We start from the raw sequence: 25811 nt of genomic DNA, 5'->3' as shown, positions 1-25811 counted from the left end.
CCTAAGTCCATTCTTGCGGAGGTTCCCAGTTTCACCAACTCCCCAGCGGCCAAAGAGGTATTGGATCAGATCAAGGATGCCCATGCCACGGCATTGCGGAGTTTAGAGAACAGCAGGAGACTATCGCAGATCGGAGCAGATAAACACTGCAAAGAATGACCAGATTGGAAGCCAGGCGACAAGGTGTGGTTGTCCACCTGGTTTTTACCCAGATGGACAAGGCCCTCTAAACTCTCCCCTCGCTTTCTGGGTCCTTTTCCCATTCTTCTCAAGATCAATCCTGTGGCTTACCGTCTTCGGCTAGCTCCTTCTCTGAATCGCATTCACCCTGTATTTCATTCATCTCTCCTTAAACCTTTCTATTCCGATTCTCATCACAGACCAGTGCCCAGACACACTCCCTCACAGACACCCAATCAAGCAGAATGTGAGGTCTCCAACATTAGAGACTCTAGGTTCTACTGAGGGAGGTTGGAATACCTTTTGTCCTGGAAGGGTTATCCGGAGTCAGAGGACTCTTGGGAACCTGCTTCTCAGGTGCATGCTCCTCGCTTGCTCGCCAGATTCCACCGCCTGCACTCGGGGAAGCCTGGGGTGGTGCGGACTGGAAGGGGGCATACTGTCACCCGCAGGCGTTCCAACTGGCGGCTTCATCCGCGCTGGGTTTTGGGACGTAGGTATGGGAGGTACTAGTCCCTCCTTTGTGTCCGTTACTTTTTCCTCCTTGTAGCGCGGGGCTGCTGGGAGTATATCTCCTCTCCCGGCCCAGCGGTCCCTGCGTTGCAACTATCCTTTGGAAGCTCTCGCTCTTCCGGGTTTCTTCGCTGCTGCCTCGCTCTGTCCAGGCTTCTGTCACTTGCGCCCTCCAGCGAGTGTTCCTCTTACCTTCTCTCCCCTCCAGTTTTTCTCTGCTGCCGCCGCGCCTCGGCGGTTACTGTTTCTCTTCTTTTGGGGCCCCGTCCCCACGGATAGGCGCCGCCCCTTTCCCTACGCTTTTTCTTTTCTCTCTCCGCTACTTGTCTGGCGCTTTTCTCCATTGCCTACCTCTCCTCGCCCCGCTTGTTGCATTGGCTGGTGGGCGTTCCGTGGAGCCCTGTCCTCCAGCTCCCCACTGCAGGACTCCCCTGTTCCGCTGCAGTGTTGCCTTCAGTTACTCATACGGATCCAGTCTATTACCTACCTCCTACTCATCTTAAAGTCTACTTTCCGCTGGAACTACGCCTTCCGTGCTACAGACCAGAGGAGTCCAAGGGTTTTTCCCCATTTGGGGTTTTTCCCCTATTTCGGCTTGGTTCCGGAAGGGAGGTCCTCGGACAGCTGTTCTCCTCAGCGGTCACGGTGGCCTCCCTCCGTGACAAGCAAGCTCATTGGAAAAAGAAGAAGGATTATCTACTTCGACGGCGTCTGCAGGACCCCGACAGCAATTCCGGTAGTTCAGGTGAGGAGAGCTTGACAGAAGGGGGAGAAAAGGGAAGCCAGGCACTTAAACTGTCACACTGGTTAAGGGTTTTGGACTGGAATCTGCTAGCCAACGGACAGGATTCAGGTGCTTGGTTCTGCTCTCAGCAAGGCACTCTGGTCTGCACGGCCTCCTGGACTGGATCTGACGGGTTGGTTCTGGGTACAGCTCTGCTCTACTGGTTTGGATCTCTGGGTTCTAGCAAGGGTTCTTGGCAAGAAGCAGGCAAAACAGCACAGCCAAACTGTTGGATTTGTGATGCCCCTTGGAGGTTTGGGGTTAAAATCAGGTTGCAAGATTTTAAAAGACCAGCTGAGAAGGGTTCAGCTTTTTGGATTGGGCCTTTTGCCTCAGGGTTCTGGAGTCTGGATAGTTCTGGATCTGGATTCTCCTTCAGAGCGCTTTGCCAGTAGATCAGTGATGGGTGAATGTGTGTGTCCCTCTGTGCCCTCAACAGTCCCTATTTATGTATTTCTCAAGGGGGTGGGTAGGCTGATTATACTATGCCCAACCCTCTAAGAAGCCGATAGGTCAGAATTTCCTCTCCCCTGATTTGAGAAGCAACAGTGTGTCATGATGTGTCATGTTTATGGTCCAGGGAGAAAACCCTCCCCTTTGTTTCTGTACAGTATATCTTATTTTTCACAAAAAGCATATTTATAATATCACTAATTTACTAATACTACATATTTACATCCCAAATTAAATAAGGCAGGCATCCGTCAAAGTTCCATTTTCTGGAGAGCTTCGGTTCACAAATGACAGTTTTTTGCGCTTTTGGTCAGTTACTCAGTGTCAGTTCTGTACCAATTGTTTCACATACATGCACATACCATCTGGGCATATTCCTGTAAAGTTTCATATTTTTAACATTATCACAACTGCTACAAAGTCCACATTTTGATAATTCTGTCTCTGAATATCGCACAAATTCCAGAGTAGTTTCTACTTGTGAGCAACATTTTCATTTTAATAACCTCTAAATTCCATATTTTTACCAGTTCCGCACAATTTTCTATAAGTCTTTTTCAAAAAGATATTGTCTGTGCTTTCTGAATAAACAAAACTGCTTGTCTCCGCCTCCAAGATCTTGGCTGGGCTAGAGAGCATTCCCAAGCCTCTTTGACTTTGGCATCTGGTTTCAGCCTACTCCCGAATTAGCATTTCCTTTGAGTCAAAGGGAGTCTTTTGTCTCCTAGCAGAGCAACAGACCAAAGTGCTCCTTCCTTTTCCTTTCGCACCTCCCTGCCAGTTCCTTAGCAGAGAGCAGGGGAAAAGATTCCTTTGTTTGGGAGAAGGTGTGGAATGTCTTCGAAGCCCAGTGTAGCTGGCTTTAACTTTTAACACAATGTTTAAAATAGTCTTATCCTAAAATACAAATTACATTTTTAACAAATATATCCACCAATCTCTTAATTCCAACCTTTTTAAAGAACAAGTTACTTCTTACCTTGTAACGTTCTTTCGATGGGATGTTCCTCCGACATATTCCTTATCTATGATATTTGTATCTCCAGCTTGCTGGCCTCGGAAAAAAATGTTCCCAGTAGAGGGCGCTGTGCGTCGATGTCCGTCGAGTAGGTGCTCCTCGACGGCCACCGTATCGGCGCCGACGTCATCATGCCTATAAATGGCCACGCGCAGCGTCCGTTGCTCAGTTCCGTTTTGTAGAGTAAAGTAGTTATTGTATGAATGGTTACTACCCTTGAAGGAGTGTAAGCTGCAACCACAAGGGAAATGTTACTGCGGGGATGGATGGGAGGGGCGATAAGGAATACGTCGGAGAAACATCCCATCGAAAGAACGTTACAAGGTAAGAAGTAACTTGTTCTTCGAAGGGATTGTGTCCTCCGACGTATTCCTTATCTATGATAGACTCCCATAGCAGTGGTATGTGATTGGAGGCGGGAGTAAGAGATGCCATATTACCCTTTAAGCATGAACAGAGTGTAACACAGCTTTGCCAAATCTAGTCTCTTGACTAGAGGAGGAATCCAGGCTATAAAATTTGGTAAAGGTATGTGCGGACGACCATGTGGCAGCCGCACATATGTCTCTAATTGGTACCCCTCTTTGAAGAGCTGAGGATGCTGCGATACCCCTGGTCGAATGAGCCCTTAGATTTTGAGGGGGCTCTTTCCCTGCCAGTTTGTAGCATTCCAGAATGGCTAAAATAATCCATCTGGAGATGGTTTGTTTGGTTATTGGTAATCCTAACTTATGTCCTGCGTAACCTACAAAGAGTTGGTCTGCTTGTCTAATTTTAGCAAGTCTACTGATATAAAAACTCAAGGCTCGCTTAGGGTCCAGCCTGTGTAGTCTCTCTTCCTCTTTCCCCGGATGGGGAGGAGGATAGAATGAAGGTAAAGTAATCTTCTGAGTAATGTGAAATTCCGAAACTACCTTTGGGAGGAAGTTAGGCTTCACCTGTAGAACTACTTTATCCTTGTGAAAAGTTGTATGAGGAGGTTTACAAGATAGGGCTTGTATCGCGCTAACCCTTCTATCAGATGTTAATGCTACCAATAAAACAGTTTTCAGGGTGAGAAACTTCAATGAACAAGAGTGGAGTGGTTCAAAAGGAGCACCCTTTAGGAAGTTTAAAACTAGATTTAAGTCCCATAAGGGAACTTGGAATGGTCTTGGAGGGTAAAGATTAGTTAGACCTTTCAGGTATTGTATTACCAATGGAATTTTGAAATACGATGGCTCCTCTGCAGTGCGCTTAAAGATCGATAGCGCTGCGAGATCGCCCTTAATAGTGCCAACTTGAAGGCCTGAATTTGCCAAATAAAGTAAGAAGGATAACGCCGCAGGTGTACCACATGAAAAGGGTTCGATATTCTTTTCTCTGCACCAGCTGCAATATTTATTCCAACGGCAGCGGTATAGAGTTTTAGTTGCTGGTCTTCTGGCCGAAAGCAACACCTCCATGACTGGAAGGTCCCAATCCTTGTACCTCAACCTTTCAGATACCAAGCGTGAAGGTTGAGGGTCTTGATGGCTGTATGGAGAACCTGACCTCCCTTCTGCGAGAGAAGATCCTCTCTGTACGGTAGACGAATTGGAGGACAGATGGACATGTCCAGAAGGTCCGGGTACCACGTTCTCCTGGCCCAATCCGGGGCAATATTTAGGATCATGGTCTTCCAAAACCTTCTCAACCTCCTGATGATTTGAGGAATGACAGGGACCGGAGGAAACGTGTACAGAAGTGGGAACTCCCAGTCCACTACGAACGCGTCTCCTAGAGCTCCTCTCGGGGGAAATTCCCTTGAGCAAAATCTGTCGCACTTCCTGTCGATACTGGTGGCGAACAGATCCACTTGAGGGGTTCCCCAAAGGGAAAAGATCTCTCGAAGGACTTCCTGAGCTATCTCCCATTCGTGGGAGACTGTGTTCTGCCTGCTCAGAGCGTCCGCTGTCAAGTTCTTCTCTCCGGCTAAGTGAATTGCCGATAGATAGATTCCTTCCTGAATTGTCCAAAACCAGAGCTGCATCGCCTCTCTGCACAGTGGCAGTGACCCTACGCCTCCTCTTTTGTTGAGGTAGTGCATGGCCACTGTATTGTCCGTCATTATCAGGACGTTTCACCCCTGTACAGACGGCAGAAAAGCCTTCAGTGCCAGTCTGATGGCTCTCAGCTCCAACAGGTTGATGTGTAGTCTGGACTCCGATGGAGACCAACGACCGCTGATGGTCAAGTCGTTGGTATGGGCTCCCACCCCGTGAGTGAGGCGTCTGTGACTACTGTTATCTCCGGCCATGGTTGCCAAAACAGTTCTCCTTTCAAGATGTTCTCTGGAGAGGCCCACCATTGAAGGTCGTGGGCTACCTTGTCCGGAATCCGGAGGAGATCTGTCATCCTCCCTGAGAATTGTGACCACTGAGTCCTCAGTGCCCACTGAAGGGATCTCATTCTCAGGCGAGCCTCTGGCACAAGGGATATGCAGGATGCCATGAGGCCTAGCAACCTCAAAAAGTCGTAGGCCGGGAGACGTTGGGCATTTTGAAACCTGGTGACCATCTGCAGAATATCTTGAGCCCTCACCTCTGGTGGCGAGGCTTTTCCCAGGGACGTGTCCTGGACTGCTCCAATTAACTGGAGTCTCTGAGATGGTATCATCTGTGACTTCTTTAAATTGAGGGAGAAGCCCAGCCTGTGAAGGGAGTGGGAGACATAATCTAGTTGGATCCGAGCTTGTTCCGAAGAAACTGCTCTGATCAACCAACCGTCCAGGTAGGGGTAGACGTGAATCCCTTCCCTCCTTAGACTTGCAGCCACAACCGACATTAGCTTGGTGAAGACCCTCAGGGCGGAGGTCAGCCCAAATGGCAGAACTCGAAATTGATAATGAGAGTTGCCAATCGCGAACCTCAGGTACTTCCTGTGCTTGGGATGGATTGGCACATGGAAATAAGCATCCTGAAGGTCCAGAGATACCAACCAGTCCTGAAGCTGGAGGGCCTGAAGGATCTGAGAGAGAGTTACCATCTTGAACTTGTCCTTCCTGAGGAACTTGTTCAATTCTCGTAAGTCCAGGATGGGTCTCAGTCCTCCGTCTTTCTTTGGTTTGAGAAAGTAGGGGTAGTACCAGCCCTTGTTCCTGTCCGCTACAGGTACCGGTTCTATGGCACCTTTCTCTAGCAGGTCTATAATTTCCTGCAAGAGGAGCGGATCCGGCACTTTAAGAGAGCTGTTCCCCGGTGGATGGCTCTGAGGGATGCGTAGAAAGGGCAGGCAGTAACCTTGGGCAACTGTCTCCAATGCCCAAGCATCTGACGTAATAGCCTGCCATTCCGTCAGATGGTGAGTTAACCTGCCCCCTACAGGTGTCTTGTGATGGGAGACCTCAGAGTGGTTTGGGAGCGGCTGATGCAGTTGCCGAAGGTAAAGCGGCTCCTGCTCCTGCTGATGCGGCTTTCTTTCCTTTACCCCGTCCACCCCGGGTACATTTTCCTTGGCCTCTTTGAGCCGGCCGTCCTCTGCCTCTTCCATATGAGGAATAATAGCGAAAGGACCTTCCTCTCCAAGAGGATCCTGGGGATCGAAAATTAGTTTGGCGGATTGCAGCTTCTAGTGACTTGGCTGCTGCTTTAGATGTTTGTAGTTTTTCCAAACTGTCATCCGCCTTTTTACCAAACAGGGAAGAGCCGTCAAAGGGCATATTTAAAAATCTGGCCTGTACGTCAGAAGCAAAGCCGGACTTTCTCAACCACGCATGCCTGCGGATTGTGGTACTTGCCGCCATGGCCCTGCTGATACTGTCAGCAGAATCAATGCCAGTTTGAAGGGACTCACACATTGCATCTTTACCATCTTTGATGATATTTAAAAATGCGCCCCTTTCTTCTCCTTCCTGGAGGCAGTCAGCCGCTGATGAAGCACACTCCCAAAGAGTGTGGCTGAACCTAGCGAGCGTACAAGTTGCATTAATAGATTTTAAAGCCATGCTACAGGCTGAGAAGACTTTCTTAGCCATGGCATCATATTTTTTATCATCCCTATCCTGAGGAGCAGTGGGGTATGCAGATGTACTGCCTGATGAAGTTGCAGCCTGCACCACAAGACTCTCTGGAGTAGGGTGTTTAGATAGGTATTCAGGGTCAGCAGCAGATACCCTATATTTCGCTGACAACTTCTTGTTAACCGCAGGGACAACTTCAGGAGTTTCCCAGTTAGTTAAAATCTTTCTTTGTAAAGCAGAATGAAAGGGAACCACAGGATCCTCCTGTGGACCTTTATCCAGAATATCTGTGAGGTCATCCTGTTGAAAAACAGGTGAAGGCGCAGACCAACCCATGAACTCCATAATTCTTGACATTAGGGTTCTATAAGGGGTATCAGCAAGATCCCCTGGGTCTGGTTTGACAAATTCCACTTCTGGGGAAGTGTCTAGGCCACTTGCTTCCTGTAATGCATCCTGAAGGTCTTTCAACCTTCTTTCCTCAGAGGCAAAAGTCTCTGGTTCAGGTAATGTGGTCCTCTGCAGCCCAAAAGGCCTTTCTTGATCAGAATCTTCCCTTTCTTCAAAAATTGAAGTTAAGGGGGGATGCTCTGGTCTGTGAAATGGTATAAAACCCATCTCTAAGGCAGAGGGAGCCATCATCAGTGGCCTTGAAAAGGTCGATGTCGTCGACGCCGATGTAAAAATCCTCGAAGGCGCCGACAAAGGCGTCGAGAAAACTGGAAGAGGCCTCGAAGAACTCGAGAGGATCGGAATCCTGCTCAAGGATGTCGACGACGTTCTCAACATCGTGTCGGAGGCTCTCGGTGTAATCGTTGGCTGTGGAGTAGCCGTGGGTTTTTCTTTTATCGGCGTCGATGTCGGCGTCGACTCGATCGACGGATGCGTCGAAGAACCCTTCGATAACGGCGTCGATGGCGCCGATCTATGCATCGAAGTGGCTTTCGACGATAGCGTCGAAGATGCTTTACTTCCCGATGGCTCATGGCGCTTTCGGGTCGACTCTTTCGCCGGGTGCTTCGACTCGCGGCGCTTATATTTTTGGGCTTTTCACGGGTATCACCCTCAGCTGACTTCGAGGGGGTCGAGGCCGCTTTCTCGAAGACGCTTAGCATCTTTTTTCTGAATTCCTTCCACTCAGCTTGAGAGCTGTGTTTTGTGGGGCAATGTACTCTTTCAGGGGAACTAGTAGACGACGATAAAGGGGATCTTCTTCGTCTCTTTTTCGAGTGTCTAGACCTCGACGAGTGGTTGGAGCCACTTCGAGACCTAGACCGAGAATGCTTTCGACGGTGAGGAGACGAATGTCTCGACTCTACCGTGGAAACTTTCAAAGAAGTTAAAACTGACTTACCTCTCTCGAGCTTCCCCTTACGCTCCTTCAAGGCTTTCGCCGTCATGGATAGGCATTCCTCACACAACGAACACTGGTGTCCGATTCCCAGACACCACAAACAGATCCTGTGAGGACCCGTCAACGACATTTTCTTCCCACAGTCTCGGCATTTTTTGAAACCGGACCGAGGAGTCGTCGGGTCGGAGGAGGAAGCCATCGAGTACGAGTCAGTTTTCTCGAGGAAATATGAATATATATCGACTGACGAACTGAGCAACGGTATTCTGAGGCACACGAAGCGCGGAAAAACGGAACTGAGCAACGGACGCTGCGCGTGGCCATTTATAGGCATGATGACGTCGGCATCGATACGGTGGCCGTCGAGGAGCACCTACTCGACGGACGTCGACGCACAGCGCCCTCTACTGGGAAAACATTTTTTCCGAGGCCAGCAAGCTGGAGATACAAATATCATAGATAAGGAATACGTCGGAGGACACAATCCCTTCGAAATATAGTTTTGAACTGCATCCACCTCTATTGCTTCTGATAGCAAGTCTTTCCTTTTCATGCTTTGATTTCATGTATCAGTTTAAATGACAGGTTAAGTAATCGCCAGCTTCTGACACAAGCGAGCAGCGGTACTACGTCCATTTTTGACATTCTTCCAAGCAAGCATTTTTAAATGTGGATTTTTTTCTGATCAAATATGTTTCTGCTGACATTGTGCTTAGGTGAATTCTTTATATACAGGGATGTTTAAAACCCAACAAGGAGGTTGGATCTCTTGTGATGTTTGGGAACCATGATTTTTGCACTTTCCACAGTCAACGAAAAACAGATTTTTAAACAGCTCTGTGTTTCTCTTGCAATACAGGACTGCTTTTTCAAATAGTTTCATTTTCCTCTGTGGGCAGACAAATAATAGGTTTTGGCAGTGGTCTCCTGTGATGCCACCGACATAGGCAAAAGTGGATTGGCGGCCTATTTTTTCGGGTTTTCCTGCGCACTTCTGGGTGATTTTAGCACGCATAATGCTTTCCAGCGGCCATTCTGAGGTTTCTGATGAAAGCAGTGCACAGTAATGTTGCAGGGCATGGCCTAGTGGGTTAAAACATCCCACACTAATTGATTTGAGCGATGCACCTTCATTCCCGATCGAGTCTTCTATTGCACTATTTACAAGGCTATGTGAAAACGTTCAACCTCTTAACTTGGTTCCCACTTCTTCCTCCCACCTCCCAAATTTCACATGGTGTCCTCTTTCCCCCGTCTCCACCTCTAGCCTGATGCCATTTCCCTCCTTTTTCCTCCTACAAATGGCTTATTTTCCCACTTTTTTCGGCTAACCCTGTACAACTACAGAGATCTCTCAGACCGAGAACAAAAATAAAAAAAATAAAAAAATTTAATTTAAAAACAACCCCTCCCAGAAGAAATTGAGTCAACACTTCATGCCCAAGTTGTTTAGTCCCTGGTCCAATTCCATCCATCGCTTTTCGCTGTGCGCAGAGCAGAAATATGGACTTTTTCTCTATGGGAAAATGAATGGGAGTGGGCCGAAAACAGTTTATATTGCTTTTATAACTTTTTCATTTTTTGACAAATCTTTCCCCAAATGTCCAGTCTGGCAAGAGAAATCCGGGATGCAAGTCAAAGTTGTTAGCAATTAAATTTCAGGAACTAGCTAGGCGACCACTGCACTATAATTAATATATACAACAAACATTACTTACTGGTAACAGTCTTTTTGAAGCAGAATTACCAGAGTAGCATTGTTCACCATTTAGCAGTAATGCTGTCTAAAGGTGTAAAATAGCATTTGTGACAGGATCCCCTTCTATTCCAGTGGCTACGGAAACAAAAAACGGGTCTGTTTTATGTAGGGATTTTGTTTTATTTAGGCAATATATTGCAGCTCTTCCGACATCTAATGTATGGAGGCTTCTCTCTGCTGAATTTGTAGGGTTTTCAATCATTGACATGGAGCTGACATAGAGCTTGAATTTAGGAGAGAAGCAATGATGTGTGCGTAAAACCACTTTGTACTTGTGAATGGTGACAAACGGATTTTGAACTGAGAGCACCTGCAGTTTACTCACCCTCCTTATAGATGTAATGACCACGAGAAAAGCAGTCTTAGGTGAGACACCCAAGACCGGTTTTATGCATTGGCTCAAAAAGTGGGCCCATACGTTTATTAAGGACTACATGCAAGTCCCATCCAGGAGTTGGATTTGAAAATGGAGCGTGCAGTCGTTTGACCCCTTCCATAAAGGCTTTAATGACAGGGGACTTTCCACCAAGAAACTTTCTTTTGAGAGGTGGTGTAAGCAGATGCATGCTCAGTGAATTAAAGACTAGCCCTGAGGTAAAGTAGTTATAGAACAAGGTATAGAATAATGTGAAAAGGTGTGCAGAAAATAGGATTGATGCTACTTGATCTACACCAAATGACAAAGGGTTTCCATTTATTGAAATAGCAGTGTCTTGTATTAGGTTTATATGCCTTTTTAACAATGTCTTTGAGGCAATTTTAAAAGCCCAAACTCTATGAATTCAGGAGCCAAGCTACTAAATTCAGTATTTAAGGACATGGATGCAGTGTTGATCCCCGATTTTGGGACATGTTCAACGGGCATGGAGGTTTCTCTGGAGGACAAAAGACATCTTCATTAGGTGTGAGAACCATGTCTGCCGGGCTACCTGGAGGCGACGTCTGGACATTGCGCATTCTCCAGTGTTGCGAAGAGATCAATATGTGGATGACACCCGTTCTGTGAAGACGTTGTGTAAAATGTCAGCGTGCAACTGCTATTCATGCTCTATGGGAAGTTGATTGTTTCTGCTGAGGACATCTGCTAGACGATTGTGTTCTCCTGGAACATGTTGGGACATGAGGAACATGCGTCTCAGCCCCTAAACAATTTCCATATGTTCTGAGCTAGTTTGGACAGACCTGGAGAGTGTTCGGCCCTCGCTCCTTTTTGTTTATATAAAATATGGCTATAGTGCTGTCTGTAAGGACGGTTTGAGTTACTTACCTGTAACTATTGTTCTCCAGCATGGGTCTGGCATGGATTCACATGCTAACGAATATTCCCTTTCATCAGGCTGAGAATCCTCGGTTAAAGAAAAAACTGTTTTACTTTAACTGTATTTATCCTCTAAACCAATCACTGTACCATCTGTCATACTGCCCCCCCCATCCAATGACAGTCAGAGGACAGTATGGGGGCAGGATGGCCCTAGGTTCCACCCCTGGTGGCCATCTTGAGATTTGGTAAGCATGTGAAGTGGCAGTGTGAACCAAGAAGTGTCATAGAGGGGAACAATAGTTACAGGTAAGTAACTTAAACCTTCTCCAGCAAGGGGTCCGAAATGGATTCACACACTCATGAATAACGATTACACAACAGTACATTTACACAACCACGGGAGGTGGCAGGGTTCAACAGCAGCAATACGATTCACCTCTGCAACAGACAAACCTCAAACCAACAGGTTGCATAGCAGCGCATGGCTGATTCAGGACTCCTCCCTGGAATCCCCGTCGATGCAGCAGAACCTCGTGAAGGTGTGCATGAACCTCAATGTAGCAGCCCTGTGTCATGAGCGCTACTCCCGAGGAGCCAAGACTGGCCCAGCGTCCCCGGAAGCAGGCTCATCATCCACACCCCCGGTTCCAGCAGACCCCTACTGGCGCCAGGCTCATAAGGAACCACAGTCCCGGCGCCATGGGCGCCGGGCTCATATTCTTAAAGTGTGCAGTAGTGATTGGGTGGACTTACCTGTGGCAGGTCATGCTGCATACTCACCTAGAACAATCCAAGCTGGGTGAAGTCCCAGCCACTGGCTGGGAGGGACCAATCCTCTGTTACAGGAACTCTTTTCTTACCTGGGTGAGGCTGGAGGACGAATACGCACCAAAGCACTTCTCACTATTTAAACCATGCCCGATAGAATTCACGTGCTTCGCGTTATTCTGCAACAGCAGCAGGACGCTCACCGAGTCGGCTCCTGCATTCCAGGTCCAGACACACCCTCAGCTTCTCGAGCAGCAACCTGTGGATGAAGAAAAGGCACAGGAACATCTACTCACCAGAATTCAGCCACAAGAGTCCAGTCTCTGACAACCTGCAAATAAAGACATAAGGTTAGAAAACAGGCAACACGCTCGCAGCTGCGCTCGCTTACCTTATCCATCCGTGATCACACCAGAGTTCACCGCGGCCTTCGCTTCGGCAGCATACCAGCACCTGGAAGACAAAAGACATTGTTAGTGGTGTCCGAGCCGAAGGGTTCGCAACTCAGTTATACTTACGCGCTTATTCACGCGCAGCAGCGGCGGCGGCAGCATCACCCTCAACATTTCGGCATCTGAAAGAAAGGAAAAGACATTATTAGAGGTGCCCATTTTGAAGTGGCCACAATTCAGTAATACTTACAAGCTTCTTCACGCGCAGCAGCGGCAGCATCGCCCTCAGCATTTCGGCACCTGAAAGGAAGGAAAAGACATTATCAGAGGCGCCCATTTGGAAACGGCCACAATTCAGTTATACTTACGTGCCACCGCACGTGCAACAGCGGCGGCATCGCCCATAGCATCTCGGCACCTGAAAGACAGAAAAGGACATTATAAAAGGATGCTCCTTCAGAAGCGGCCTCAGATCTTCTATACTCACAAGCCTCTTCTTGCACAGCAGTGGTGGTGGTGTCGCCAACAGCTCCTCGGCACCTGAAGGACTATTACAAGCCACAAAAGGACACTGAGCCTAAACACTGAAATCATCCAGTGACGTAACTGGATTCCACGTGCCCCTGCACCAGAAGCAGGATGGAGAGCTCGGCTTTACTAAACCAAAAGGTGAGAGTTCGTGGAGACCAGTCGAGAACCAAGAAGTGGGAAAAGCAGAAGATTGGTGGGAGAACTTATCCAACCAGCTTGTAATTACCCCTTTTTCTTCCACCTGCAGAAAACTCACCTTACAAGCCAGACAGTCAATATTCGGAGGTCCTGCCCAGAGCGTCTTCCGAGTTCTACGCCTCATCATAGTCATAGAAGCAACTGTAGCAGTCCAGTTTGGGTCAGCGCCTCCGTGGGAATCGGGTGAGCGTTACAGAACGCAAAGCCTACCCATAATCTCCTACCCAGGCGCTATGGAAACTTCCGACATAGACCAATTGGCCCAGTTGTTGGGGGAATTAAGAGCTGAAGTCCATGCTGCTCCCCAGGAAACGAACGCCCTTAAGAGGGAATTGATAATGTCAAAAGAACGAACTGACGATCTCGCCAGACAGTTATTACAGAGTCAAGCGGGGCAAACTCCTCTACCTAACTCAGGGGGGAATTATACCCCAGTTACTTCAACCAATCCCGTTCAAATCAAAACCTACCTGGAAATGTGCCATTGGCACCACCTGAACGCTTTTCTGGTGACCCTAAAAGATTTGCAGTGTTTATAAATCAATGCCGACTGCACTTTCTTTGTAGACCCGCGGTCTTTCCAACTGACCAGACCAAGGTAGCCTTTGTACTTTCGTATTTTAGCGGCAGCGCCGCTGATTGGTCGATCCCTCTGGTTACACAGGATGACCCTATACTTCGGAACTTCTCAGCCTTCCAGGCGAGTATGGAGAGACTTTTTGCAAGACATTCCCAAGGGCAGGCCCTGGACAACAAACTCCTCTCCCTGCGACAGGGCAACCAGGACCTCTTAGCCTACATTGCATCTTTTAATAGGTTAATCGTGGAAACTAGATGGCCCGAGAATAAAAGGATCACGCTATTTCATAGAGGTCTGCGTGGTGAACTTAAAGACGTCCTTGCCCAGGTCGTGAATCCTCCTCACGACTGTTCGGAATATATTGATTTGGTGGTCCAATTGGATCATAGGCTCCAAAACAGAAAGGCGGACCGATACAGGTTTGAAACCCGAGTATTCACGAAAACACAAAGCAACGCCAAAGGGGTCGACACCGTTGAACCTATGCAGATTTGGGCCGTAAAGGGTCCCTTAACCCAGAAAGAGCGTGACAGAAAACGACATATGCAATTGTGCCTCTATTGTGGAAACTCTGAACATTTTCTTCGAGATTGCCCGGTAAAACCACCTAAGACGACAGTAGGAGCTTCTGACAAGAACTCTGAAAAGCCTGAGCCGGGAAACGACCTCGCCCGACAAGTGTAGAGGTCCGCTTGCCAAGCTTAAAAACCAGTTCTTTGACCTCGCACTTCATAATGCCTATGGTCCTCGTAAACCCAAAGCAACCAGAACGTTTGCATGCTATTAAGGCATACATTGATAGTGGAGCAATAGGAAATTACGTGGACCGCGAATTGGCTTCCAGGATGAACCTACCTCTTTGTCCAAAGGCGGTTAAAGACGTCATTACCACGGTGGATGGGACCGAAATCGCCTCCGGACCGGTAACCCATACCACTGCTGAAGTGACGTTACTAGGCCAAGACGGGCATCGGGAGGTAATTGTGTTCGACGTGATCAAGGCTCCTCAATTCCAAGTAATCCTAGGAATCCCTTGGTTGGAGAAACACAACCCTCAGATTGATTGGCGAGCAAAGACGATAATGTTCCCTGAGTGTGCACCAACCTGCTATCCACGACCCAGCATTGGCCTAGCGTCAGCAATGACTGACGGTCCACAATTACCTCAAGAGTATCGAGAGTTCCAAGATGTTTTTCAAAAGGAACAGGCTAACACCTTGCCACCTCACAGATCATACGATTGTCAGATAGATCTGCTACCCGGTGCAACTCCCCCTTGCAGTAGGATTTACGCCCTCACCGAGCCTGAGAACCTTCATCTGCGACAGTATATAGACCAGTATCTGGCCAATGGCTTTATCCGTCCGTCAAAGTCTCCTGCATCCTCGGCTCTGTTCTTCGTACCAAAAAAAGAAGGTGACCTCAGAACCTGTATTGATTACCGTACTCTGAATCAGATAACAGTAAAAAACAGATACCCCTTACCTCTGATCCCGAAACTCCTCGACCAGGTGAAAAACGCCTGTATTTATACCAAGCTTGATCTCCGTGGGAGTTTACCATTTGGTACGGATCAAGGAAGGTGATGAATGGAAGACGGCATTTCGCACTAAGTATGGGCTATTTGAATACCAAGTGATGCCCTTCGGACTATGTAATGCGCCGGCCGCCTTCCAATATTTCATGAATGACGTCCTCAGAGAGCTCATTGATGTCTGTGTTGTCGTCTACATAGACGACATTCTTGTGTACTCTTCTTCGGAAGCTGATCATCGAAATCATGTTAGGGCGGTCCTTGAAAAACTTCGCCAACAAACTCTTTGCCAAGCTCGAGAAATGTGCCTTTCATGTCACCGAGGTCGAATTTCTGGGATTTATTCTGACACCCAAAGGAGTCCACATGGACTCGGGAAAAGTTGACGCAATCCTCAAATGGCCATCTCCTACTTCCGTGAAAGGCGTTCAAAGCACGCTAGGCTTTGCCAATTTTTACCGCAGATTTATTCCAGAGTTTTCACGAGTGGTACAACCCATCACATCCCTCTTAAGAAAAAATAAGCGCTTTGAATGGTCTGCAGAAGCTGAACAAGCCTTCCAAGAGCTTAAGGCCAAGTTCACCTCGGCGCCAATACTGAAACACCCACGCCCGGATCTCCCTTACATCGTTGAAACCGACGCCTCCAGCTTAGCAATGGGAGCAGTTCTATCACAAAGGGATCCAGAAACTAACCAACTGCATCCTGTGGCGTTTTGGTCTCGAAAGTTCTCGGAGCCTGAGATTAATTACACCATCACGGACAAAGAGCTTTTAGCTATTAAATCCGCCTTTAAGGCCTGGCGGCATTATCTCCTCGGGGCCAAACACACCGTTACGGCGATCACCGATCATCGAAATCTACAGTATCTGAAAACCGCCAAAGCTCAATCCTCCAGACAGCTTCGCTGGGCTCTATTCTTTGCTGAATTTGACTTTGTGATCACTTACCGCCCGGGCAACAAGAACGGCAAAGCGGATGCTCTTTCCCGAATTGGAATGGGAGATAACGTTGTCAATCCCGAACCCGTACCAATAATTCCTGAACAAAGGATCTTGGGTCTGATTTCTTCGCAATCCATCGAGGATATTGAGGCAAAAACTAAACAACTTGTGACCCCATCAGACTTAGAGAGCTGGTTACAAAGAGGAGAGAACTTCACCGTAAACAATGACTTGCCTTATTTCCAAGGACGATTATTCCTACCACACGCCGATTTACAAAAACAGGTAATCTCCTGTTATCATGATTCATTAATGGAGGGTCACCCTGGCATCGCCAAAACCACAGAAAAAGTGAAGAGACACTTCTGGTGGCCTTCATGGAGAAAAGACATAAAAGAATTTGTGATGTCCTGTGGTGTGTGCGCTCAAAACAAGAGTCAAAAGAAAAGGCCGGCTGGTCTTCTGCAACCATTAGACATTCCACCGTGTCCCTGGCATACCCTTTCCATGGACTTCATCACAGACTTACCCTCTTGTTCCGGGTACAACACTATTCTCGTTATTGTGGATTTGTTTTCTAAAATGGCCCACTTCATTCCGCTAGAAGGCTTACCTTCAGCTTCAGTACTAGCCACAGAATTCCTTGAAAACATTGTCCGGTTAGACGGCTTCCCGTCGGTACTAATCTCTGATAGAGGAAGCCAGTTTATTTCTCACTTTTGGCGTAGTTGTTGTCGGTCAGCTAAAATCGATGTAAGACTTTCAACCAGCCATCACCCCCAGACCGACGGGCAAACCGAGAGAACAAACCAGACTCTCGAACAATATTTACGATGCATGCTACAACAGTCTGAAAGCAACTGGAAGGACATCCTTTTGATAGCTGAATATGCATACAACAATTCAGTTCATTCGGGAACCGGGAAGAGTCCCTTCTACATCTTGTATGGAATTCATCCTCGAACCTCCAACCTCGACCCACCTCAAGATCTTGGAACACCTGCCGTAGATCAGTTGCACTCTGATATTACGCAAGCTTTCAAGGAAGCGACGGCACATCTACAACAAGCTAAAGAAAGGTACAAAAAAGGAGCAGACCAACACCGAAGCGATGCCCCTCAATACCAGGTTGGGGATCAAGTCTGGTTGTCCACCAAACATTTATCGCTAAAAGGACCTCGCACCTTCAACCCCAAATACCTGCGACCATATTCAATTACGGCCATAATTAATCCAGTGGCCGTTAAATTAGATTTGCCAACCCATATGAGAATACATCCTGTGTTTCACGTATCTCTTTTGAAACCCATGCAACCTGGAACCAGACTGACCAGACCTCCAGAACCCATTCAGGTGAATGGAGAGCCCGAATTTGAAGTTAAAAACATTTTGGACTCCAAGATCATCAAATCAAAACTATTCTACCTAATCGACGGGAAAGGATACAGACTCCAGGAAAGATCCAGGGAGCCCTATGACTACGTCCATGCTCCTCGTCTAGTCAGGAAATTCCACCGAACCTTTCCCGATAAACCAAAACCCCCGGGCAGGACAAGTTTGGGAGGGGCGGTGCTGTCATGAGCGCTACTCCTGAGGAGCCAAGACTGGCCCAGCGTCCCCGGAAGCAGGCTCCTCATCCACACCCCTGGTTCCAGCAGACCCCTAAAGGGGCCCTTTGGACCATGTCCTGGCGCCTCTGGCGCCAGGCTCATAAGGAACCACAGTCCCGGCGCCATGGGCGCCGGGCTCATATTCTTAAAGTGTGCAGTAGTGATTGGGTGGACTTACCTGTGGCAGACCATGCTGCATACTCACCTAGAACAATCCAAGCTGGGTGAAGTCCCAGCCACTGGCTGGGAGGGACCAATCCTCTGTTACAGGAACTCTTTTCTTACCTGGGTGGGGCTGATGCTAATCCTCTGACACTGGAACTCTTTTCTTACCTGGGTGAGGCTGGAGGAAGAATACGCACCAAAGCACTTCTCCACTATTTAAACCATGCCCGATAGAATTCACGTGCTTCGCGTTATTCTGCAACAGCAGCAGGACGCTCACCGAGTCGGCTCCTGCATTCCAGGTCCAGACACACCCTCAGCTTCTCGAGCAGCAACCTGTGGATGAGGAAAAGGCACAGGAACATCTACTCACCAGAATTCAGCCACAAGAGTCCAGTCTCCGACAACCTGCAAATAAAGACATAAGGTTAGAAAACGGGCAACACGCTCGCAGCTGCGCTCGCTTACCTTATCCATCCGTGATCACACCGGAGTTCACCGCGGCCTTCGCTTCGGCAGCATACCAGCACCTGGAAGACAAAAGACATTGTTAGTGGTGTCCAAGCCGAAGGGTTCGCAACTCAGTTATACTTACGCGCTTCTTCACGCGCAGCAGCGGCGGCAGCATCGCCCTCAGCATTTCGGCACCTGAAAGGAAGGAAAAGGACATTATAAAAGGGTGCTCCTTCAGAAGCGGCCTCAGATCTTCTATACTCACGAGCCTCTTCTTGCACAGCAGTGGTGGTGTCGCCAACAGCTCCTCGGCACCTGAAGGACTATTACAAGCCACAAAAGGACACTGAGCCTAAACACTGAAATCATCCAGTGACGTAACTGGATTCCACGCGCCCCTGCACCAGAAGCAGGATGGAGAGCTCGGCTTTACTAAACCAAAAGGTGAGAGTTCGTGGAGACCAGTCGAGAACCAAGAAGTGGGAAAAGCAGAAGATTGGTGGGAGAACTTATACAACCAGCTTGTAATTACCCCTTTTTCTTCCACCTGCAGAAAACTCACCTTACAAGCCAGACAGTCAATATTCGGAGGTCCTGCCCAGAGCGTCTTCCGAGTTCTACGCCTCATCATAGTCATAGAAGCAACTATAGCAGTCCAGTTTGGGTCAGCGCCTCTGTGGGAATCAGGTGAGCGTTACACCCTGCAGATGTTGTGTAGAGGCACACAGGGTTGGATTGGCCCCTCAGCCTTTCGGCCTGTGGCCGGGCCGAAATCGTCCCGGGAGTGTGGGGGCTGGTTTTTGGCCATGCCTGGGCCGGTTTGGACAAAAAATAAATAAATAAATAAATAAATTAAAAAATATATATATTTTGGGGGAGGGGGAATACCTGCAACAGCATAATTCATCAAAGCAAGTTAACACATGTTACCTTGCTTTGATAATTTATTTGCATGCATGATGTGGGCATCATTCACACATGCTGCTGCAGCATGCAAAGTTGAGGGGCCGGGGTTGCCGCCGGCTGTCACCGTGCCACCACTCCAGAGGGCACGGTGCCCCCTCGAGTAGCTGCGCTATTGTATTAGTGATAAATATGCATTAGTGATAAACAACCAATTTTAGAGTAGAATAAGCATCCATTTCGGACTATGTATTTTGCCCTTCGCAAGTTGCAGTAAGGAACAAGTTACTTACCTGTAACTGTTGTTCTCCAGCATGGGTCTGGCATGGATTCACATGCTCATGAATATTCCCCGTCGTCAGGCTGGGAATCCTCGGTAAAGAAAAAACCAGTATCAGTTTCGTTTCTGATCTGTCTTTCGTAGTAATAACCAATCACTGATCTCTGCGTCATACTGACCACAGCCAATGACTGCCCTCTACCTAAGCCCCGCCTCTGGCAGCCATCTTCAGATTTGGAAGCACGTGAAGTGGCAGTATGACCAAGTGAAGAGCCGCAGAGGGGTAGGCGGGAGGGTTCGCATGTGAATCCATGCCAGACCCATGCTGGAGAACAACAGTTACAGGTAAGTAACTTGTTCCTTCTCCAGCATGGGGTCTGGCATGGATTCACATGCTCATGAATAAAGAATACATAGCAGTACACATGCACAACCACGGGAGGTGGCAAAGGCTCAACATTAAGCATTACATCAAACTCAACATTAAGCATCTTACCTCCTCACCAGGCTCACCTCAGGCGAACAGGTTGCGCAGCACTGCTTGGCCGACCCTGGACTCCTCCCTGGAATCCCGGTCGACGCAGTAGAATTTCGTGAAGGTGTGCGTCGACCTCCACGTAGCAGCCCTGCATATGTCCAGCAGGGGCACACCAGATAGGAACGCCGTGGTAGCTGCGATCGCTCTGGTGGAATGGGCTCTCGGACGGCCAGGCAGCGGTCGGTTTGCCAACCGGTGACAGTACATGATACAGCCGGAGAGCCATCTGGAAATGGAAGCCTTCGAGAGAGCCTTCCCCTGATTGACAAGTCCAAAGTTCACAAAGAGTTGTGACGTCTTCCGAAAACACTTTGTGCGGTCCACGTAGAACTTCAGCGCTCTAGCCACATCCAGCGAGTGCAAAGTCCTCTCAGCCGGCGACGAAGGCGACGGGAAGAACACAGGCAACACCAAGGGTTCGTTGAGATGGAAGTCCGACGGTACCTTGGGCATGAAGGAGGGGTGCGTCCTGAGCACTACCCTTGTGTCGTGAAAAGTCAAGTACGGGGCCTTGCAGGAAAGGGCCTGGATCTCTCCCACTCGTCGTGCAGAGGTGATGGCCACAAGAAACGCTGTTTTCCACGACAGAAATTTCAACGGAGCCGAGTGCAGAGGCTCGAACGGAGGTCCCATGAGCTTGGTCAGCACCACGTTGAGCTCCCACGCCGGGGCCGGAGCCTTCACCGGTGGGAACGATCTGAACAGTCCCTTCATGAACTCTTTCACCAGACGATGAGACCACAAGGACGTCCGCCCCGTGGTTCTGGTGTATCGGGAGATCGCAGCAAGATGAATCTTGATGGACGCGTGTGCCAGTCCAGCCTTGGCCAGCGTCAGCAGGTACGGCAGTACTTGGGGAGCTGTAATCCGTAGAGGGTTAATCTTCTGTGCGTGGCACCAGACAGAGAACCTCTTCCATTTGTGTCCGTAGCATTTAAGAGTCGAGGACGCCCTGGCCTTTGCAAGAACCTCTCTGCAGTCGGCCGGTATGTCGTATCCTCCAAACTCTAGCGCTGCAGGAGCCAGGCCTGCAAGTTCAGCGATTTCGGGTCGTGGTGGAGGATGGCGCCTCCTTCCCTGGAGAGTAGATCCGCGTCCACCGGCAGCTTGATCGGCGGGGACGCTGACAAGTCCAGAAGGTCCGGGAACCATATCTGCCTCGGCCACGCAGGTGCGACGAGGATCATCCTGCACCGTGACCTCTTGAGCTGGTTGATGAGCCGGATTAGCAGTGGCAAAGGAGGGAACGCGTAGAGGAACAGGCCCTCCCAGGGGAACGAGAAAGCATCGCCCATGCTCCTCGCCTGGGGAAACCTGCTGGCGAACCTCCGGCACTTGGAGTTCGTCGCCGTTGCGAACAGGTCGATCTGGGGTGTGCCCCACCGTCGGAAGAGGCGATCCACTAGATCCTGCCGTAGCTCCCACTCGTGGCACGAGCGCAGCTCCCTGCTGAGTGAGTCGGCGATGGTGTTTTTTATCCCTGCCAGATGAAACGGCACCAGAAATATCCTTTGGGCGACGGCCCAATGCCACAGGTCCTGCGCCTCCTTGGACAGTGCTGGGGACCTGGTTCCGCCCTGTTTCCTGATGTCAAACATGGTGGTGGTGTTGTCGGTGAAGATCCTCACCACCTTGCCCTTGAGGGACGGAAGGGAGGACCTGAGGGCCCAAAACACTGCACGGAGCTCCAGGACGTTGATATGTAGGGATTTCTCCGTCGGGAGCCAAAGGCCTCTTGCGTGCAGATTTTCGGTGTGCGCTCCCCACCCTTCCAGGGAGGCATCCGTGGTCACTGTCTCCTGGTGGGCTGGGGTCTGGAAGTCCATGCCCGCCGTCAGATGCGCGCGGGTGCCCCACCACCGGATCGCTCGTCGGAAACTCTCGTCGAGTGTGATCCTTTCCTCGAAGCTGCCCGTCGTTTGGATCCAGCGCGCGTCCAGGAACTCCTGCAACGGGCGCAGCCGGAGCCTGCACATGGGAATGAGGTAGATGCAGGAAGACATCATTCCGAGGAGGGACTTGATGGACCTCACCTTGGCCGCGTCGGCCACCAACATCCGCTGCACCTTGCCCAGGATGGTCCTGGTCCTCTCCTCCGACGGGGAGGCCAAAAGGGACACTGTGTTGAGCCTCGCTCCCAGAAACAGAGCGTCTTGCGCGGGTACCAGGTGGGATTTGGCGTAGTTCACGGAGAATCCCAGGTCCGTGAGAAGTTGGACGGTCCTTGCCGTGTGAACCACGGCGAGCTCCCTCGTCCTGGCTCGGATGAGCCAGACGTCCAGGTAGGGGTAGATGGGACCCCCTCGCGGCGCAGCTGCGCCGCCACCGGTGCGAGGCACTTGGTGAATACCCTGGGTGCCGACCGTAGTCCGAAGGGGAGGGCTTTGAACTGGTAATGACGCCCTTGGACCACAAACCTGAGGAATTTTCGGTGCCCCTTTCGGATGGGAATATGGAAGTAGGCATCCTCCAAATCCAACGACGACACGAAGTCTCCTTCCTCCAGCTGACCCACGACGTGCTGGAGGGTGACCATCCGGAACTTCTGCGCCTTGATGAACTTGTTCAGACGTCGCAGGTCCAGGATGGGGCGCCATCCCCCGTCTTCTTCTTCACGAGGAAGTATCTCGAGTAAACTCCGGAGCCCCGAAGCCTCTTTGGGACGAGTTCGATGGCGCCCTTCCTGAGCATCGCCTTTACCTCCAGGAGAAGTTGAGGGACGTGAAGTTCTCTCCTGGCCACGGGGGGGACGCGCGGACACCTTCTTTGAAACTCGAGCGCGTGGCCCCAGGCCAAGGCGTCCAGCACCCAACGGTCGGTGGAGATGGACTCCCACACGCTGACGAAGCTCGCCAGCCGGCCTCCCACCGGGGTGCTTCGGTGGGGGCCCGACCCCACGGCCGGTTCAATCCTGCTTCGAAGAGGCTTTGCCGCCTTGACCTCCTTGGCGACGACAGCGGGGTCCGCTAGACTTGCCTCGTCCTCTGTAGGCCTCCTGAGACGACGAGCGGGCCGCTTGACGGTAGGTGGAGAAACCGCCGCCGGAACCTTTGGAGACGCCCTTGCCTCCGCTGCTCCGAAAGGGCGTCCGTCATTATTGCAGAACTCCAAGGGCCTGGGCCGTCTCAGTGTCCGCTTTAATGGCCTGAAGGGAATCGTCCACTGTTTTCCCAAACAGGTTGTTCCCATCGAAGGGCATGTCCAGGACTCTGGTCTGAACGTCTTGACGGAAGTCCGTAGCCTAGAGCCATCCACGCCGCCTAAGCAAACGCCGTTGCCCAACTGGCGGAACCCAGTGTCGGCGATGTCCGTCGCAACGGTAATGGCGTGGTCCGAAGCCACCTCACCTTCCTGCAGGATCTCCAGGGCCTTTGCCCTCTTGTCGTCCGGCAGGAAGTCCAGCAGGGGAGCCAGTTTGTACCAGAGCTCCCTGTCGTAGCGGGCCACGATAGCCAAGGCGTTGGCCGCTTTAATCGTCGTCGCTGCAGACGAGATGACTCTGCGTCCCATAGCGTCCAATTTCTTTCCCTCGCCGTCCGGTGGGGAAGTCGATGTGGAGGCCGCACCCCCCCCCCGCTTTCTTCCTGGCCGCCGCGGAGACGACGGAGTCCGGGGTAGGCTTCGCCCGGAGGCACAGGGGGGCCGTGTCCGGGACCCGGTACTTATTCTCGTACCGGTCTCTTCTAGCTGGCGTCGTGGAAGGGTTCTTGAGGAGGGTGAGGCCCTCATCCCAAATGTCGTCCAATAGAGGCACTGCGAGGACCGTCTTCCTCTTGGCCTCGCGCCGTTGATAAAGGAATCCTTCCTTTTTCTTCTCCTCAGGGCAGAGTTGGAAAAGCTCGGATGCCCTGGCGATCATGGAGTGGAACGATCCAATCTCGTCGGGCGGAGAAGCCCTGGTGGGAGGTGACGACGGCAGATCCTCGTCGTACGTACCCGTCGCTGCCGTGTCAGTCCCCGTATCATCCCCTCGGGTGGACGGGGAGGAGGGCTGGACGGGGCGCGACGGCTGAAAAGGAGGTGGAGGGTGGATCCTTCTTTTCTTGGTAGGGGGAACACCAGAAGGTCCCGGTTCTGGGTCCCCCGACGGGAGAGGTTCCTCCGTCAGCAACGGTAGTCTCGTCCTTATCTCTGAGCATAAGGACTGTATAGCCAACAAAATGGCCGCCGAGTTGTCTTGCGGCGCTGGCAGAGGGGAATCCGACGGGCGATCAGGGGCCCCGTCGGTACCCTCGATGATGTCGTTCTCACCTGCGTCGGGATCCATCCCGACGGGCCGGTCTTCTTCCACGCCGAGGCCGTGGCTTAAGACCTCGACCAGCTCCTCCTCCGAGGTTGAAGCCGAATCTACGACGCCCTGCCCCCCCTTTTTCTTCCCCACGGGGGATTTCACGGGGGTCCTATCGATGGGCACAAAAGAGGACTCCCTCCGAGGTGGCAGGGAGACTCTGAGCCCCGAAGTCGCCACCACTGGTGTAGCCTCCACAGGCTGAGCCAGGGCCGCTGCGACAGTTTCGATAGAGGGCTTGGCCGGATGGATTAAGGCCTTCACCACCTTAGGTGCGCTCACCGCCTTATCCTTGAGGGGGGGGGGGACACTGCCTCGCTCCCCCTCCGAGCTCGACCGGGGCCTCTCCAGGAGCTTCGCCGGGTGCTCGGCCTTCCTCTTACCCGACCCAGAGCGTTGGCTCGTGGTTGATGGTACCGGGGAGGGTGCGCCCTGCCTGGCGCCCGTAGAGCCCGACCGTTCGGCGCTCCCGGTGCCAGCGGACTCGCGGTGCTTGGCCTTATGTTGGACCCCCGTCGCCGGGGTGTCCTCAAAGGTCTTAGAAGACCGCTCGGATTTCTTCCTCTTCTTCTCGCCGGACGGGCTCTTCCCTTCTAGCCAGTTGGCGAGACGTTGATGGCGGTCCTTCATGGTCCGCTCCGACATGTTGCCGCAAAACGCACAGTCCTTCTCCACGTGCGTCTTGTCCTCGTGTAGGCAGTAAAGACAAAAAGAGTGTTCGTCCTCCTTGAAGACGTTCTGCAGCTGGCATCCAGGGCAGACCCTGAACAGCTTTCCGGGCGTCGAGCTTCCCTTCTCCTGGGCCATGACCGGGCCTGAGAAACTTCTGGAGTCCTCCAAAAGCGTAGCTCGACGAAATCTTCACCCTTGAGGGGCACAGACGAATCCGACACGGGTCCCCGTTGATCGGATGGAGAGTCGGTGGAGCTTGAGGCTCTTTTGACCGAAAAAACGAAGTTTTTGAGAAAAAACGTGAAAAAAATAGCACTAACGCTCGAGAGCAATAGAACGAGGATCCCAACACATGAACGTGCGGTAAAAATCTGAAGATGGCTGCCAGAGGCGGGGCTTAGGTAGAGGGCAGTCATTGGCTGTGGTCAGTATGACGCAGAGATCAGTGATTGGTTATTACTACGAAAGACAGATCAGAAACGAAACTGATACTGGTTTTTTCTTTACCGAGGATTCCCAGCCTGACGACGGGGAATATTCATGAGCATGTGAATCAATGCCAGACCCCATGCTGGAGAATAGCATGTTTTTTTTCTGCTGTTGTCTCTGTTACAATCATCACAAGACATTGGGCCTCATCACAAGGTTGGCAC

The 25811-nt window shown here is 50.6% G+C and overlaps 1 protein-coding gene across 1 annotated transcript in view; it reads right to left on the bottom strand.

Annotated features, from left to right (window-relative positions):
• Window positions 1–25811, bottom strand: part of HADH (hydroxyacyl-CoA dehydrogenase) — a 525417-nt gene that overhangs the window by 270111 nt on the left and 229495 nt on the right. The gene's annotated exons all lie outside the window — the stretch shown is intronic.

Source organism: Ambystoma mexicanum, chromosome 6q (assembly GCF_040938575.1).
Source record: "Ambystoma mexicanum isolate Mex_15411 chromosome 6q, UKY_AmexF1_1, whole genome shotgun sequence".
Lineage (NCBI taxonomy): Eukaryota > Metazoa > Chordata > Amphibia > Caudata > Ambystomatidae > Ambystoma > Ambystoma mexicanum.
This window is presented reverse-complemented; position numbering and strand designations above follow the sequence as displayed.